We start from the raw sequence: 17133 nt of genomic DNA, 5'->3' as shown, positions 1-17133 counted from the left end.
AGCCATTCTGTTATTGGCAGAATTCATTAGACTTGACACAATTGGTCACTGGATGACTGGGGCTCAAATTCAGAAAGGGGGCGGAGCCACAGCCAATCAGATTTGTTTAATTTCAATGGGAATATACAAATTATTGATACCAAGGACCCCAAAGCTCATAAACTTGGTAACTAAGTGACTGTATGTCAAGGTTAGAAAAAGTGGGCGGCGCCAACAACTAAATTTTACATGGGAAAATATAAACTGCAACCATTCTTTCACTGTTAATGGTAGGGTTCCCAAACTTGACACAGTGGGCCACTGGGTGACTGGGATTATTATTTAGAAAGTGGGTGGAGCCTACAACAGCCAATCAAAATTCACCAATTGATTTTTCAAGGGGAACATTTACATTGCTACCATTCTTATTCAAAATCACTAAAGGGGCGGAGCCACAAACAGCCAATCAGATTTCTTTGCTGGATAAACTGTTTCCATTCACACAATTTTGATGGCAGGAATCTGAAAGCTCACAAACTTGGTGTGTCAAGGTTACAAAAACTGGGTGGAGTCAAAAACAGATTTCCCTGGGAAAATGTAAACTGCAGCCCTTCTTCACTGTTAATGGCAGGGTTCTCAAACTTTGTACAGTTGGTTACTGGGTGACTGGGATTAATATTCAGAAAAGAGGCTAAAAAGCCAATCAATGTTCACCTGTTCATTTTCAAGGGGAATATTAAAATTGCTACCATTCTTGCACTGTTAACCTCCTTGGCGGTAATCCCGAGCTGAGCTCGGGGTATGCCGCCGGAGGTCGCCGCTCAGGCCCTGCTGGGCCGATTTCGGTTCTGAAAATAGCAGCACACGCAGCTGGCACTTTGCCAGCCGCGTGTGCTGCCCGATCGCCGCCACTCCGCGGCGATCCGCCGCGTGCAGCGGCGAAAGAGGGTCCCCCCAGCCGCTCGAGCCCAGCGCAGCCGGAACAAACAGTTCCGGCCGGCGCTAGGGGCTGGATCGGGCGGCTCTGACGTCAGGACGTCGACTGACGTCCATGACGTCACTCCGCTCGTCGCCATGGCGACGAGGAAAGCGAAACAAGATAGGCCGCTCATTGCGGCCTATCTTGTTACTTTCGATTGCCGGAGGCGATCGAAAGTACGCATCAGGAGCGCCCTCTAGTGGGCTTTCATGCAGCCAACTTTCAGTTGGCTGCATGAAATATTTTTTTTTTAATTAAAAAAAAACCACATTGCAGCCTCCCTGGCAAAATAAATAAACCGCCAGGGAGGTTAATGGCACAAGCCTAAAACCTGGTTCAGTTGACCGTTGGGGTTCAAATTCAGAAAAGAGGCGGAGCCACAAACAGCCAATCAGATTGGTTTTTATTGATGCCAAGGACCCAAAAGCTCTCAAACTTGGTCACTGAGTGACCGCGTGTCCAGGTTATAAAAAGTGGGCAGAGCCAAAAACTAATTTCACTGGGAAAATATAAACTGCAGGCCTTCTTACACTGTTAATGGCAGTTCTCAAACTTTGCTCAGATGGTCACTGGGTAACTGAGATTAATGTTCAGGGAAGTGGGTGGAGCCTATAATAGCCAATCAAAATTCACCTGTTGATTTTCAAGGGGAATATTTGAATTGCTGCCATTTTTACACTGTTAATTGCAGATGCCTCAAACCTGCTACAGTTGGTCATTGGGTGACTGAGGTTCTGGATGCTGGAAAGGGGCGGAGTCACAAACCTCTAATCTGATTTGTTTACTACTTATGGAAATAATCAATTTATTCAGGCCAAAGCTCACAAACTTGGTCATTAAGTGTTTGTGTGTTATGGTGCCCATACATGGTACAATTTTTAAATTTTTTTCGATAACATAATTTTGTTCAATTATTCTGTTAGACCGAATATAAACATTTTTCCAACATGTCCGATTGGATTTTTATTGAAAAAACGGGATAATAGATTCTTTTTTCTTGATCAAAAACAAAGATTCTTTTAAACTTTCATTCGATTCAATCGTTTTGGTCGAATAAACGGGAAAATTGAACGTTTTTATTGTACTGTGTATGGGCACCTTTAGGGTTAGAAAAAGTGGGCGGAGCCGACACCAGCCAAATACATACCCGGGCAACGCCGGGGCAATCAGCTAGTTGAATATAATTTTGTTGCCTTGGTGCTCTCCATGGGGTTTTTCTCTAGTACCTGTAACCATACCCCGAGCACATTACACACCGATTCGCTATATTTAATATGATTTTTATCCAATAATTAGTGCTGTGTGTCCATCAATGTTTATGATGTTTTTAATCTACGCATCAGTTGTATGAATGTGTACGTGTGTTGCTAGATGTCCTGATTGTGCAGTGTGTTGAACTGCTTATGTATCTATGCAGGGATTTAGGGGCCTGTGTCCCAAATGTCTGGATACGGAGTGCCCATCATGCTGCACCAAATCTAATATGGTGACGGCGTCTTTAGCCGTGCCGCCGCCGTCTGTAGGCTGGCGCACAGGTGCAGTCTGCCCCCCACCTCCCAGCATACCTGGCAGCAGTTCTCACTGGATGCAGGAGCACTATCGGCCAGAACCCGAGGTGGGGCAGTAAATTAAAAAAAGATCAATACTACCTGATCCGGGGTGTGGGAGGGGGGTGTGGGCGGATCAGGTAGTCGCCATCTCCACCACTCTGGTGGCCTGTAGTCTCCTGCTTTTACTGGAAGACCTGCTCTCACAGAGCAGCGTGCAGGGTAGTGGCAGGGGGGCAATGCCGGGGAGAGAGAGAGAGCTGCCCAATGGAAGCTTTGGAAGGCCTGCAAGAAAGCCCTTAGTGGGCATTTAAGCAGGGAATACCTCTATCCTCCCTTACTCTCCGGAATAGCGACAATAGCTTGTCGCTAATTCCGGGGGTTATAGTGCGGCGGTGGGGGGCAGAGAGCAGAATGGGTGGAACACTGAGGCATGTCCTGCAGCAGGGAACATGCTTCTGTGTCCCTTCTGCCCCCCCCCCCCCCCCCCGGGGTACCCTCTAATGGGCATGGCCCCCGAATCCCCTTTTGCAGTGCCCTAAATGTCAGGCGATGCTGGCGTCCATTGACATGGTGGTGGCACTGCTCTCTGTAGTCCACAGCACAGCTGTAATCATGCCCCTAGCCCACCCAGTGCTGCCATCCATTGCCATGGCACCAACACTGCTCTTTCTAGGCCGCCTCCATTAGTATTATAATCAGGCCGGGGCTAATAGCCATGGTCGTGAAGGAGCTCTGCCCCAATCCCTGGATGAAGCTGCTAGGGTTTGCTGCATTTCATATGTGGGTAGTAACATTTGCTGCATTTCCTATGTGGGAGGTAAAGTTTAATGTTTTTTTAGATGTAGGGAGAGTAAAGATTGCTGCATTTCATATATTGGTGGTAATGTGTGCTGCATTTCATATATTGGAGGTAATGTGTGCTGTATTTCCTATGGGAGTTTTAAACGCTTGATGCATTTTTATGGAACATAATGTTTGTTGCATTTCATATGAGGCTTCATGTTTGCTGCATCTCATATGGGGTAACGTTTCCTGCACTTCATGGGCTCAATTCACTAAAGTCTGATCACGCGAGCTGCAGCGCGCAAAGGTTAGCGCGCGAACAGCGTTGCTTCGCGTGTTAAGCGAAGATTTTCGCGCAATCACATATGCTTTTCACGTGAAAAACGCATGTGATTGCGCGGAAACCTTAACTTATCACGCAAAGTAACGCTGTTCACGCACTAACCTTTGCGCACGGCAGCTCGCGTGATAACTGCTGTGATAGCAGTTATCACATTTCAGTAAATCGAGCCCCATATGTGAGATGCTTGCTGCATTTCATATGTGGTGTAATGATTGCTAGAGATGGCCAGAACTGTTCGACCGCAAACTTATTTGCGTGAACTTCGGTGGTGCGAGTTCGCGGTGAACCTCAAGCTATATGCGAGTTTGACCCGCCCCCTATACTACATCATTAGAGTCAACATTGACCCTCAACATCACAGTCAGCAGACACAGGGTATAGCAGTAGGAGAACAGAGGCGCCAGCAGGATAAAAGCGGATAAAAACTTTAAAATTTGCTGGGAGGAAGTGGTGGACTTACCTCCATAAAGCAGACACGAAAGACTGTCTGAATAGTAGCAATCACATTTATTAAATAGTACCCCAAAAAAGTACAACGCGTTTCGCAGGCCCAGCCCGCTTCATCAGGCAATAAACGTGGGGACAAAACAGAATTTCGGCATTAGCAGGTGTAGCGCCTCAGACACAGCAGACACAGGGTAGCGCCAGCAGACACAGGGTAGCCAATCAGGCTACACTCCCTCCTGGAGCCTCCCCCCCCCCCTTATAAAACGCAGACAGCGTCAGCCTTTTCACTCACCCGTGTGGCTGCAGTAATTAGAGAAGGGAGAGAACCTGCTGACATAGGGAAAGCTTAGTTAGGCTCTTGTGTTGGGCTTGTTAGGTTGCTCCTTCTTGCTGATACTTATTGCTAAAAAGCACTCCTCATCCTCAACAGCTCTTTTGAGAGCTAAGGTTGTTCTTGTGATCTATTTCTATTTTTTGAGTGTTTGTGTCCCACAGACACTTGTGTTGCATATACAGCCCTGTCAGTCAGTCGCAGCTGCTGGACCTTGACCCCTTGGTAATTCCTACTGTGCCACTGCCAGGCCCAGCACATTCAGTGATTCCCTGTGTGTGTGACAGCTGCACATTTGTAATACCAATCACTGCATACCCACCTGTTCAGTGCACCTACCTACCTACGTGAGCGCACGCAGTGTTATATACCAGTCAGTCACTGCACCTGTTCACGGTACCTGAGTGTGTGACAGCTGCACATTTGTAATACCAATCACTGCATACCTACCTGTTCAGTGCACCTACCTACGTGAGCGTACGCAGTGTTATATACCACCAGTCACTGGACCTGTTCACAGTACCTGTGTGTGTGACAGCTGCACATTGTATTGATACCAGTCACTGCATACCTGTTCACTGCACCTGTGTGACTGCACATTGTATTAGTCAAGTCAGTGCATACCTTTCACTTAATTTCCTACAATATGGGCAAAACAGGCAGAGGCAGGCCACCTGGCAGGTCTGTTCGAGGTCATGCTGTCGTGATGTTGTGCGTCCCTGGACTAAAGTACAGTGTTCAGAAGGTGCGTGCCATCAACCCCCAAGATTGTCAGGATGTACTTGACTATTTAACACAGAACACATCATCTTCCTCAGCTTTCGCACGGAACCGTGACATATCTTCCTCCTCCTGCTCTGATTCTGGCACCCCACTTAACACTCAGTCGGCCGCCACCACAAAAGTGCCATCACCCCAGGTGTGCTCAGCGGTGTGGAATTTTTTGTGTGTGTCTGCCTCAGATGAGAGCAATGCCATCTGTACTCTCTGCCACCAAAAATTGAGCTGTGGAAAGACCAAGACCCGCGTAGGGACAACTTCCTTACGAAGGCACATGATGACAAAGCACAAACTGCAATGGGATGACCACCTGAGGAAAAGCAGCACACAAAAGCAAAGCCACACACCGCAGTGGAAGATACCAGGGCGCAATTATTTCTCAAAAAAGGTGATACCCAAACTGTACCGTGATGTTGAAAGGCAAGTGATGTCATCTCTGGCACACAGCATTGGGTCAAGGGTCCATCTGACCACATGGTCTGCAAAGCACGGTTAGGCCTGCCTGAAGACTAAGTCAGTCCTCACACACACCATCTCTGCCTGCACATCGTGTGACTGCCTGCCCGAAGACTAAGTCGCTTCACACATAGCATCTCTGCCTGCTGGCCGCTTGACTGCCTACTCCGCCACCACGAATAGGGTCCAGGACTCCAGGCGGATTCCTGAATTTTTAGGGCCGCTGCTACGAGCGGCCGCTATAATAATTTTTCTGGTGCGTGTACATGCCTGCCTAATTTTTCTGGCTGCACTGCAGCTGCAACAACAAAACAAAAGGCATGTACATGTGTCAATTCCCTTTCGTGATTGTTACCTTGCCGCGGTGAAGGGGCTTGCGTATCACAATGAAGCAATGACCGCTGGCTATATGAGTGTCTCGGGGGGGGGGGCACACCCAAGATAATAAGGTCGTTGCTTCATTGTGGACAGACTAAATTCGATCAGCTGGACAGTCACTGTTCTGTCATTGAGCTACCTCAGCCCGGCGACCATATGGGCTGGAAAGCCGCCATCACCTGCACTCTCGTCATGGTGCGCACCAGTCCAGCACGGCTGTCACTACACAAACAGCTGTGTGCGGTGCGTTACACAGTGAGTTTGGTCTGTCAGTGTGAAGCAGTACACTAATTACACTACCTGATTGATGTATACACACGTAAGATGTTTTAAAGCACTTTAGGCTTCCAATTTAGCATGCAATGTGATTTATGCCCTTAAAACGCTGCTGTGCATCAAATCCAGATTTTTCCCCGGGACTTTTGGCGTGTATCCCACTCCCCCATGCAAAAACTCAGATGTTAGACCCCTTGAAACATCTTTTCCATCACTTTTGTGGCCAGCATAAATATTTCTAGTTTTCAAAGTTCGCCTCCCCATTGAAGTCTATTGCGGTTCGAAAAGTTTGCGCGAACCGAACTTTCTGCGGAGGTTCGCATTCGAGGTTCGCGAACCGAAAATCGGAGGTTTGAGCCATCTCTAATGACTGCTGCAATTTTATATGGAACGTGATGTTTGCTGCATTTTATATGGAGTGTCATGCTTGCTGTATTTCAAATGAAGGGTAATTTTTGCTGCATTTCATGTGAGGCATAATGTTTGCTACATGTCTTATGTGGCGTACTGATTGATGCATTTCTTATGCGGTGTAAAGTTTGCTGAATTTCATATGAAGGGTAAAGTTTGCTGCATGTCACATCTGGGGTAACGTAGGCTGCATTTCATATGTGAGGTAATGACTTCTGCATTTATTTTATGGTTACAGTAGCTGCATTCGATATTTTGGGGTTATTATTGCAGTATTTGGCATTTTAGTGGCTCATGATGACTAAGCTGAATGCTAATACATGAACCAAAAGAAACACAACAGGAAAATGTATATATTTTGCTGGGCACTTTATAAGGTACATCTTGCTAGTGCCTTTTTTGCACTGTATTCCCTCATTACTGATACGCTGTAACCATGCATGGTAACCCTTTGCTGTTCTCCTTTAATGGCAATCAATGTAATTAGTGGGGAATTGGAGTCTGATGTAGGAATAGAGAGATGCTTGAACAGGGACAGGCTGGTTCAGTATCAGGTTGCTGTCACAGGTCACCGCAGAGCCTATGTGTCACTAGCAGAAGTCCCCCAGGCTGTTTCCAAGGTTTGACACTTACTAGGTGATTTCAAGTGTATGTGCTTCTAAATGACATGTCCAAGTCCCAGTCTTCACCTTTGTACCACTGACTAGGAATGTGTTTCTAATTTCCAAGTTTCCAATCAGAAGTCGGCTTTCTGCGGCGGAGAAGTCGGTATGCAGATATTGGTATTCTGCTGAAATACTGCATTTCTGAGACTGTGAAATTTTAGGCCAATCACATGACTTGGAAGCATTGGGCCAATCAGTGAATCAGTATTGTGCCGCGGAAATTGGATTACCGTGGAATTTTCCGGCCAATAAGAAGACTCGGAAGTATTAGGCCAAGTAGAGAATGCATAAGTTTACCGCAGTTACTGATCAGAAATGCAGATTCCGAATAATAGCGTTCATCCACAAAAAATAGCAGAAATCAGAGACAGTTGTTGGAAAGTGGAAAACCATTGGATCAGCATTTCTGACCATCACTGCCACTGACAAAAGCAGAACCACTATTTGATAAAGGGGGGGGGTTCACAGTTAGACAGTTAGAGTAAACTGCATCTGTGAGCACAATGTCATGACAGTATTGTGCTTATTGCCAGGCTGAAACCCTGCCTGATTGTCATGTTAGCCTAGCCTCCCTGGCGGTAACCCCGAGCTACACGTGGGGTAGCCGCCGCAGAGGATTTCTCTGCCCCGGGAGGGATTTTTTGAATTAAATTTGCTTTAGCCTTTGTAGCTAGCACTTCGCTAGCTACCATTGTCCCCCAAGTCCCTCCGCTCTTTTATGATCGACCCCGATCGCCGCCGTTATACGTACCCCCCCCCCCCCGCGCGGATCCCGCAATGGCGCAGCCTCTCCAATCAGCTCCAGGCTTTGCTATGGGGAGGATCGGGATTGTGCATGACGTTGATGACGTCAGACGTCATGTCCGATCATCGCCATAGCAACGACTGAAGCTCACTGGGGAGGCTGCGGCTCTCGCGGGATCGCGGCTAGGTAACATATAGCGGCGGCGATCGGGGGGGATCAGAAGGGTGCGAGGGGACTTGGGGGACAATGGTAGCAAGCCTAGTGCTAGCTACAAAGGATAAAACTGCGTACCGCCAGGGAGGTTAAGGTGCTTAAACGACCTGAAGTGCAAACAAGTCTTTCAAACGTCACATACACACTGAACAACAAAGCGGCTGATATACTAATTTACATGTCATTTAACCAACTTGATAATGGACAACGGACTGGATAGAACAATGGACTAGATTAAATGACTTATCAAACGACTGGATGTTTGAACGTCTATTAGTTGGACAAACGACTAGAAGTCGTTTGTACACACGTACGGACCTGACAGTCATTTGCACGACGGATCCGCTAAGTGGATCGGGCAAACCGGCTGTTATCATTCGCTCGACAGCGCGTACACACATCCAACTTGTCGTTCAAATGACAAGCTGGACGACAAGTTGGTCGAAAAAGTTGGACATGTGTACGTACCTTTAGCCCCTTTAGGCAATATCAAGTCAGAGAGGCGTACTGCTTGCTGCATCTCAGAGTGTTAGAATCTATGTATCAACCGGATGTTGCGATGTGGCATCCCCCAGTATAGGTAGCCAGAGGTAGCCCACCAGTATAGGTAGCCAGAGGCAGCCCCCAGTATTTGGTAGCCAGAGGCAGTCCCTAGTATTTGGTAGCCAGAGGTAGCCCACCAGTATAGATAGCCAGAGACAGCCCTCAGTATTTGATAGCCAGAGGTAGCCCACCAGTATAACTAGCCAGAGGTAGCCCACCAGTATAACTAGCCAGAGGTAGCCCACCAGTATACGTAGCCAGAGACAGCCCTCAGTACTGGGTAGCTAGAGGTAGCCCACCAGTATAGATAGCCAGAGACAGCCCTCAGTACTGGGTAGCTAGAGGTAGCCCACCAGTATAGGTAGCCAGAGACAGCCCTCAGTACTGGGTAGCTAGAGGTAGCCCACCAGTATAGGTAGCCAGAGACAGCCCTCAGTACTGGGTAGCTAGAGGTAGCCCACCAGTATAGGTAGCCAGAGACAGCCCTCAGTACTGGGTAGCTAGAGGTAGCCCACCAGTATAGGTAGCCAGAGACAGCCCTCAGTATTTGGTAGCCAGAGGTAACCCACCAGTATAGATAGCCAGAGACAGCCCTCAGTATTTGGTAGCCAGAGGTAGCCCACCAGTATAGGTAGCCAGAGACAGCCCTCAGTATTGGGTAGCCCACCAGTATAAGTAGCCAGTTGGGACTTACTACATGACTCACTGTAATCATGTTATCCTGTATACTTACATCTCCCTCAGCTATCAGAAGAAGCGCACTTTCAAAAATACAGATTTCTGCACCAAACTGAATTTCTGATTCAAACAAACTCAGCAGAAGATTTGTGAAGTCTCTGTATGAGGGATTCACTCATATGCTGGTGTATGGTGCAGGCACCCTTTGAACCAGCATCCCCAGATGTGCCGCTCTCCTGATGACCGAGGCACAGGTAAGTATACATTATACCATTAACCTCACTGCCTGGTCACCGTGTGTATAAGCTGCAGGAAAGGCCGCGTATCTCCTCATCTCTGTATTGGGGGATCTGAACACAGAAGGTGGATGGTTGCTATGGAGAAAGTTCCACTTCTTATAGATGAGCAGCAGAGCATGGAACCCCCAGCTGAGAGGCAGCGGGAACCCTCCTCAGAGCAGCCACTGTACAGTGTGTCTTCCTGGATCGCAACAATGTTGCAATTTGCATAGGATGTAAATCCTTCCTAAAATCTAGCTGTTTCACATTTGTGTATTGCATTGAACTTATGCAGTGCCAGTACACAAAGACTAGTGAGCAAATCACATCAGTTATACAAAGCTACACTTAGGAAAATAGTATTTCCCACCAGGGAGTTATGCCAGGTTTTGGGAAAGAGGGTGCAGGGGTGGGGGTGTGGGGGTAGTATTCACCCAGTCCCATGCACGCCTCCAGGACTTCTCAAGAGCTGCACCAACACTATAGAACTCCCTACCTCCACCCATTAGGGCAGCCCCCTCCTTCAACATCTTTAAGAAAGCCCTCAAAACTCACCTTTTCGCTCTGGCCTACTACCTCTCACAAGTGCTCTAAACCCGCAGCTGAACTCTGGCCCCCTACCTTCCGTGTCCTTACCTCTCCCTCTAGATTGTTAGCCTTCGGGCAGAGTCCTCCTCCTTTTGTGTCCTACTTGATCATGCACCTCCATTACTGTGAACCCATGCTAGGCATCTGAGTGAACCTAACTTGCCTAATCTCCATGCTCCATCCAGCGACTGACGAAGCATTACCGTGTACTCATACTGTGCTGTGTGATCTGGTTTTTCATGTATTCCTGTATTGTCATATTGCTGTATGTCACCCCTAAATATTGTCTGTAACCTAAACTAATGTCCAGCGCTGCGTAATATGTTGGCGCTTTATAAATACTATAAATAAATAAATAATAAATAAATAATAAAGGACGTATTTATTTATTTCCTTTTAAACAATACCAGTTGCCTGGCAGTCCTGCTGATCTCTTTTGGCTGCCGTTTCTGTGCGCTTTTCACAGCGCATTGCCCTGTGCGTTCAGCAAGGTATTGATTTTCCCATGTAATTATATGTTCCTGGTTCACATCTATGCACTGCGCTGAGCAGCATTACAAAAACGTAGTGTCACATGCATTTCTGTGCGTTGAGCTGTAAAGTGCACATCAATGCAAGTGAATGGGTGCGCTTTTTTAGCGTATAGAAGCACATACAAGCACATAGAAACGCATGCGTTTTTTACCCCTAATGAGAAAAAAAAATACATTTACATATGAAAACAAAGCTTTATTGACAACTGCTACTGCTACAATAAGAAAAACGGGCTTAAAAAAAGTGCAGCGCAACGCACTGAAGCGCGCACTAGCGCATGCGCTTTTACACATTTCTCAGCGGAACTAGGGCTCGATTCACAAAGCCGTGATAGATGCTATCATGGCCGTGATAAGCTCATCGCGTGGGTCAGCGTGCGTACAGGTTTGCGCGCATAATAGTAAAGGTTTGCGCGCATTAACTTTCCCGTTCACGCGCTAACATATGGGTTAGCTGGTGAATGGGGAAAGTTAATGCGCGCAAACCTTTACTATTACGCGTGCGAACCTGTATGTGCGCTAACCTGCGCGATGAGCTTATCACGGCTTTGTGAATCGAGCCCTAAAGTGAACAAGGCCTTAAACTTTGGGTGAGTTTTTATTTTATTAATTCATTCATTTTGTATTTGTATAGTGCTGACACCTTGCAGAGTACATAGTCATGTCACTAACTGTCCTCAGAGGAGCTCACAATCTAATCCTACCATAGTCATAGTCTAATGTCCTACCATATTATCATTATGTTTTTATATAGCAGTGACATCTTCTGCAGCACTTACAGAACACATAGTCATGTCACTGACTGTCCTCAGAGGAGCTCACAATCTAATACTACCATAGTCATAGTCTAATGTCCTGCCATATTATTATTACGGTATGTATTTATATAGCAGTGAAATCTTCTGCAGCACTTTACAGAGCACATAGTTGTGACCATGTGCCATGCCTCTGGGAGGCTCTCTGCGGTTTTGGTCCTGCCGCTTTAATAGCAGAAGTGATGTAATTGTGACAGGACGCATCGCTCTAAATGGTGGGTCGTTCATATCTCGAACTTTCATTACATAGTTATATAGTTACATAGTTATTTTGGTTGAAAAAAGACATACGTCCATCGAGTTCAACCAGTACAAAGTACAACACCAGCCTACTCCCTCACATACCCCTGTTGATCCAGAGGAAGGCGAAAAAACCCTTACAAGGCATGGTCCAATTAGCCCCAAAAGGGAAAAATTCCTTCCTGACTCCAGATGGCAATCAGATAAAATCCCTGGATCAACATCATTAGGCATAACCTAGTAATTGTAGCCATGGATGTCTTTCAACGCAAAGAAAGCATCTAAGCCCCCTTTAAATGCAGGTATAGAGTTTGCCATAACGACTTCCTGTGGCAATGCATTCCACATCTTAATCACTCTTACTGTAAAGAACCCTTTCCTAAATAAATGGCTAAAACGTTTTTCCTCCATGCGCAGCTCATGTCCTCTAGTCCTTTGAGAAGGCCTAGGGACAAAAAGCTCATCCGCCAAGCTATTATATTGCCCTCTGATGTATTTATACATGTTAATTAGATCTCCTCTAAGGCGTCTTTTCTCTAGACTAAATAAACCCAGTTTATCTAACCTTTCTTGGTAAGCGAGACCTTCCATCCCACGTATCAATTTTGTAGCGTGTCTCTGCACCTGCTCTAAAACTGCAATATCTTTTTTGTAATGTGGTGCCCAGAACTGAATTCCATATTCCAGATGTGGCCTTACTAGAGAGCTAAACAGGGGCAATATTATGCTAGCATCTCGAGTTTTTATTTCCCTTTTAATGCATCCCAAAATTTTGTTCGCTTTAGCTGCAGCGGCTTGGCATTGAGTACGATTATTTAACTTGTTGTCGATGAGTACTCCTAAGTCCTTCTCCAAGTTTGATGTTCCCAACTGTATCCCATTTATTTTGTATGGTGCTAGACCATTGGTACGACCAAAATGCATGACTTTACATTTGTCAACATTGAATTTCATCTGCCATGTATGTGCCCATATAGCCATCCTATCCAGATCCTGTTGCAATATGACACTATCTTCCTGAGAGTTGATGATTCTGCACAATTTTGTATCATCTGCAAAAATAGCAACATTACTCACTACTGCATCTACTAGGTCATTAATAAATACATTGAAGAGCACTGGACCCAGTACAGACCCTTGTGGGACCCCACTGCTAACAGTCTCCCATTTTGAGTACGATCCATTGACCACAACTCATTGTTTTCTGTCCATTAGCCAGTTCCCTATCCATGCACACAAACTCTTTCCCAGTCCTTGCATCCTCAACTTTTGCACCAGACTTCTGTGGGGAACAGTGTCGAAGGCCTTTGCAAAGTCCAAGTATATCACATCTACAGCATTCCCAATATCCATATTAGCATTCACTACCTCATAAAAAGCTGAGCATGTTAGTCAAACAGGACCTGTCTTTAGTAAACCCATATTGATGCTGAGAAATAAGATTATTTTCTACTATGAAGTCATGTATAGTATCTCTTAGTAACCCCTCAAATAGTTTGCATACAACTGATGTTAAGCTTACAGGTCTATAATTTCCTGGATCAGATTTTTTGCCCTTCTTAAATAATGGGAAAACGTGGGCTGTACGCCAATCCAATGGGACTCTGCTAGTTGCAAGAGAGTCACAAAAGATAAGATAAAGGGGCTTAGCTATAACTGAACTTAATTCTCTTAGGACCCGAGGATGCATGCCATCCGGGCCAGGTGCCTTGTCTATTTTTAATTTATTTAGTCTTGCCTTTACTTCTTCCTGGGACTACCTTTAAAGAGGAACTTCAGTGAAAATAATGTAATAAAAAAAAGGGCTTCATTTTTACAATAATTTTGTATAAATTATTTAGTCAGTGTTCAGTGCCCATTGTAAAATCTTTCCTCTCCCTGACTTACATTCTGACATTTACCGCGGTGACATTTTTACTGCTGGCAAGTGATGTCAGTGGAAGGAGATGCTGCTTGCTATTTTGGCAGTTGTAAACAGCTGTTATTTCCCACAATGCAACAAGGCTCCCACAGTGTGATGTCAGAACCATGGTCCTGACATCACACTGTGGGAGGGGTTTTACCTCAAAATCAGCCATACAGAGCCCCCTGATGATCCATTTGAGAAAAGGAAAAGATTTCTCCTGGGAAAGGGGGTATCAGCTACTGATTGGGATGAAGTTCAATTCTTGGTTACAGTTTCTCTTTAAACTGTTGGTGTTTTTTAAACTCCTCAATGGTTACAACGGCGGTTGGATGCACTTTTTATGTTGACTTAATAACATATAGCTTCTCTTTCCAGGATCTATTAAAAACAGGCCAGCCCTTTAATTTCAATGGGGCGCTTTCAGTTACAACACGTCGGCCTTTGTTCTGCACCATAAAGCGAACAGAGTAAATTGCAGGTGCTTTGTTAATCCCTCTGAGTGGAGATAGTGTAGAGTGTAAGCAAGGCCAGGTCTTGCAGTGACACACACACACACAAACACGCTTGCGCACACACACACACACGCACTATCAGGTGTCACATGGCTGTGGAAGGGGGCAATTAGCTCGGGTGTAGAGTTTCCTCTGCAGGGGTCCTGTGTAACACAGGATACGGAGATCATTGTTTCAGCCGTCTGGTAAACGCAACTTTTATAAATTGGTGTTAGGTTATACCGATGTCAGATATTTTATTAATAAAGAGCACAGGTGAACGGTTTATTAGCAGCTTTTAAAAATAGCCTGAGGGATTTTAAATAATTCACTGAAAATACCGTATGTCTGTAGGCCGAGGGACATCCCAGCTGAAAATGGGGGTTTAATGGTCTCCCCTGTATACAGCTAGCCGTGTGCTCTCCTGAGTATGGAAAACACTGCCAAGACTTCATAAGAGCAGAAAGGGGGGCAGGTGAAGGTTGTGCATATAGGGGGTCCTCTACTTACAAACAGGTTCCGTGACAGGTGATTGTAAGTTGAGTCTTGTGTTAAACATAGTGAAAAGTGGATAAATGACAACTCTGGATGTGAACATGTAGTATAAACTATGTTTATTAGTTGTTTTTAATGTGATTTTAACTACTCTGTGACTGCCTAACGCCAATTGGCGGCTGCAGAGTGGCTCCCCCAGGACCGCCTAACGCTGATGGGCGTCAGGCCCTGGAGGCGGGGAATAGCAGGGAATCCGTGCACGCCTGCACACGCATTCCCTGCCGAGATACAGAGCGGGGATCTGTGATCAGCCTGCCAGCCGCAAACGGAGCTGGTAGGCTGTTAAAAAAAACTCAAACTGCTATTTACATTTGTACAGCGTTGTGATCTAGTGCAGTGCTGTACAGAGGACAGCCCTGTCACTTAGCTGTCCCTCTGATCAGCTCACAATTTAAACCCTCTCATAGGCTGATGCCAACGTCATGTTCGATCCTCCCCATAGAGAAGAGCGGAGCTGTCCGGGGAGGTCGCGCCGATCGCTGGATCCAGGCTGAGTAATGTATTAAGCGGCGATCCGGGGGATCAAAAGTAATCAGGGAATGCCGGCCACCACTGCTGCCTAGTGCTAGCTGAAGCTATTAAAACAATGCAATCTCTAAAAATTATACTGGGGGACTCTCAGCTGCAAACCCTCCTGAGCGGCGTAACGCTCAGGAGGTTAATAAAAATAAAAAAATAAATAACTTTAAGACAAAAAAAAAAATAGCAGCAATCAGATAACACCAACATAAATCTCTGTTGGTGGGAAGAAAAGGCGATGAGATTCATTAGTGTGCTAAGTTGTATGGCCATGCAATACACTGTTATGCTGGGCGTACACGGTTCGTTTCTGCCGCTCGATCGTTTCGCTGCTCGATTCTGCAGTCGATTCTCTTATTTTCCGCTTGTTTTTCTTATCTTTTTCCATTCACTGCTATCACAAATTTAGCGGTGAAACAATCGAATGGGAGATCGGACATGTCGGAGATTATCTATCGAGCCATCTATCTGGCTCAAAAACGAACCGTGTATTCCCAGCATTAAAGCTCAACAGTGATGGATTGTACGAAATTGCCTGGTCACTAGGTGGGTGTAAAGCCTTTGGTCCTGTAGTGGTTAAACAGTTTATTTCTATTTCCACATGGAATGATTTCCGATTCCGTGGTATTCCTATTCTGATTTCCATGGAAAGGGTTTTTGTTTTGTTTGCCATTTTTGTTAATAAAGCTAGGTAGTTTAAAAAAAAACTATATGGACATGTGGACATTTTAGGCCAATCACAAGACTCTGAGTCTTGTGATTGGTCTAAAATGTCTGCGGTATTCTGATTTCCGGGGCAAACTTTTGCATTTTCTGATTGGTCCAATAATTCTGAGGCTTGTGATTGGCCTAAAATTTCTGAGTCTTAGTAATGCGGTATTTCCACAGAATTCCAATTTCAAGAGGGCTGCACATGGAATGGGAGAGGGCATCTGCATATGAAAGAGGGGGCATCTGCACATGAAATGGAAGGGTAAAGCTGCAATGAAAGTTAGAGCTGCACATGGAGTGGGAGGGGGCAGCTGCACATGGAATGGAAGGGTGAAGTTGCAATGGAAGTAAGGGCTGCACATGGAATGGGACTGGGCAGCTGCACATGGAGTGGGAGGGGGCAGCTGCACATGGAATGGAAGGGTGAAGTTGCAATGGAAGTAAGGGCAGCACATGGAATGGGAGGGGGCAGCTGCACATGGAATGGGAGGGCGCAGCTGCACATGGATTGGAAGGGTGAAGCTGCAATGGAAGTAAGGGCAGCACATGGAATGGGAGGGGGCAGCTGCACATGGAATGGGAGGGCGCAGCTGCAATGGAAGTAAGGGCAGCACATGGAATGGGAGGGGGCAGCTGCACATGGAATGGGAGGGCGCAGCTGCACATGGATTGGAAGGGTGAAGCTGCAATGGAAGTTAGAGCTGCACATGGAATGGGAGGGGGCAGCTGCACATGGAATGGAAGGGTGAAGCTGCAATGGAAGTAAGGGCTGCACATGGAATGAGAGGGGGCAGCTGCACATGGAAGAGGGGGCATTTGCACATGAAATGGGACGTTGAAGCTGCAATGGAAGTGAGGGCTGCATATGGAAGACAGGGCTACACATGGAATGGAAGTGGATAGTTGCACATGGATAGGGAGCTGCAAGAAACTTAGCCTA

The sequence above is a fragment of the Hyperolius riggenbachi genome, chromosome 9 (assembly GCF_040937935.1).
Source record: "Hyperolius riggenbachi isolate aHypRig1 chromosome 9, aHypRig1.pri, whole genome shotgun sequence".
Taxonomy (NCBI): domain Eukaryota; kingdom Metazoa; phylum Chordata; class Amphibia; order Anura; family Hyperoliidae; genus Hyperolius; species Hyperolius riggenbachi.
The sequence above is the reverse complement of the archived record's forward strand: the minus strand, read 5'-3'. Positions refer to the sequence as shown.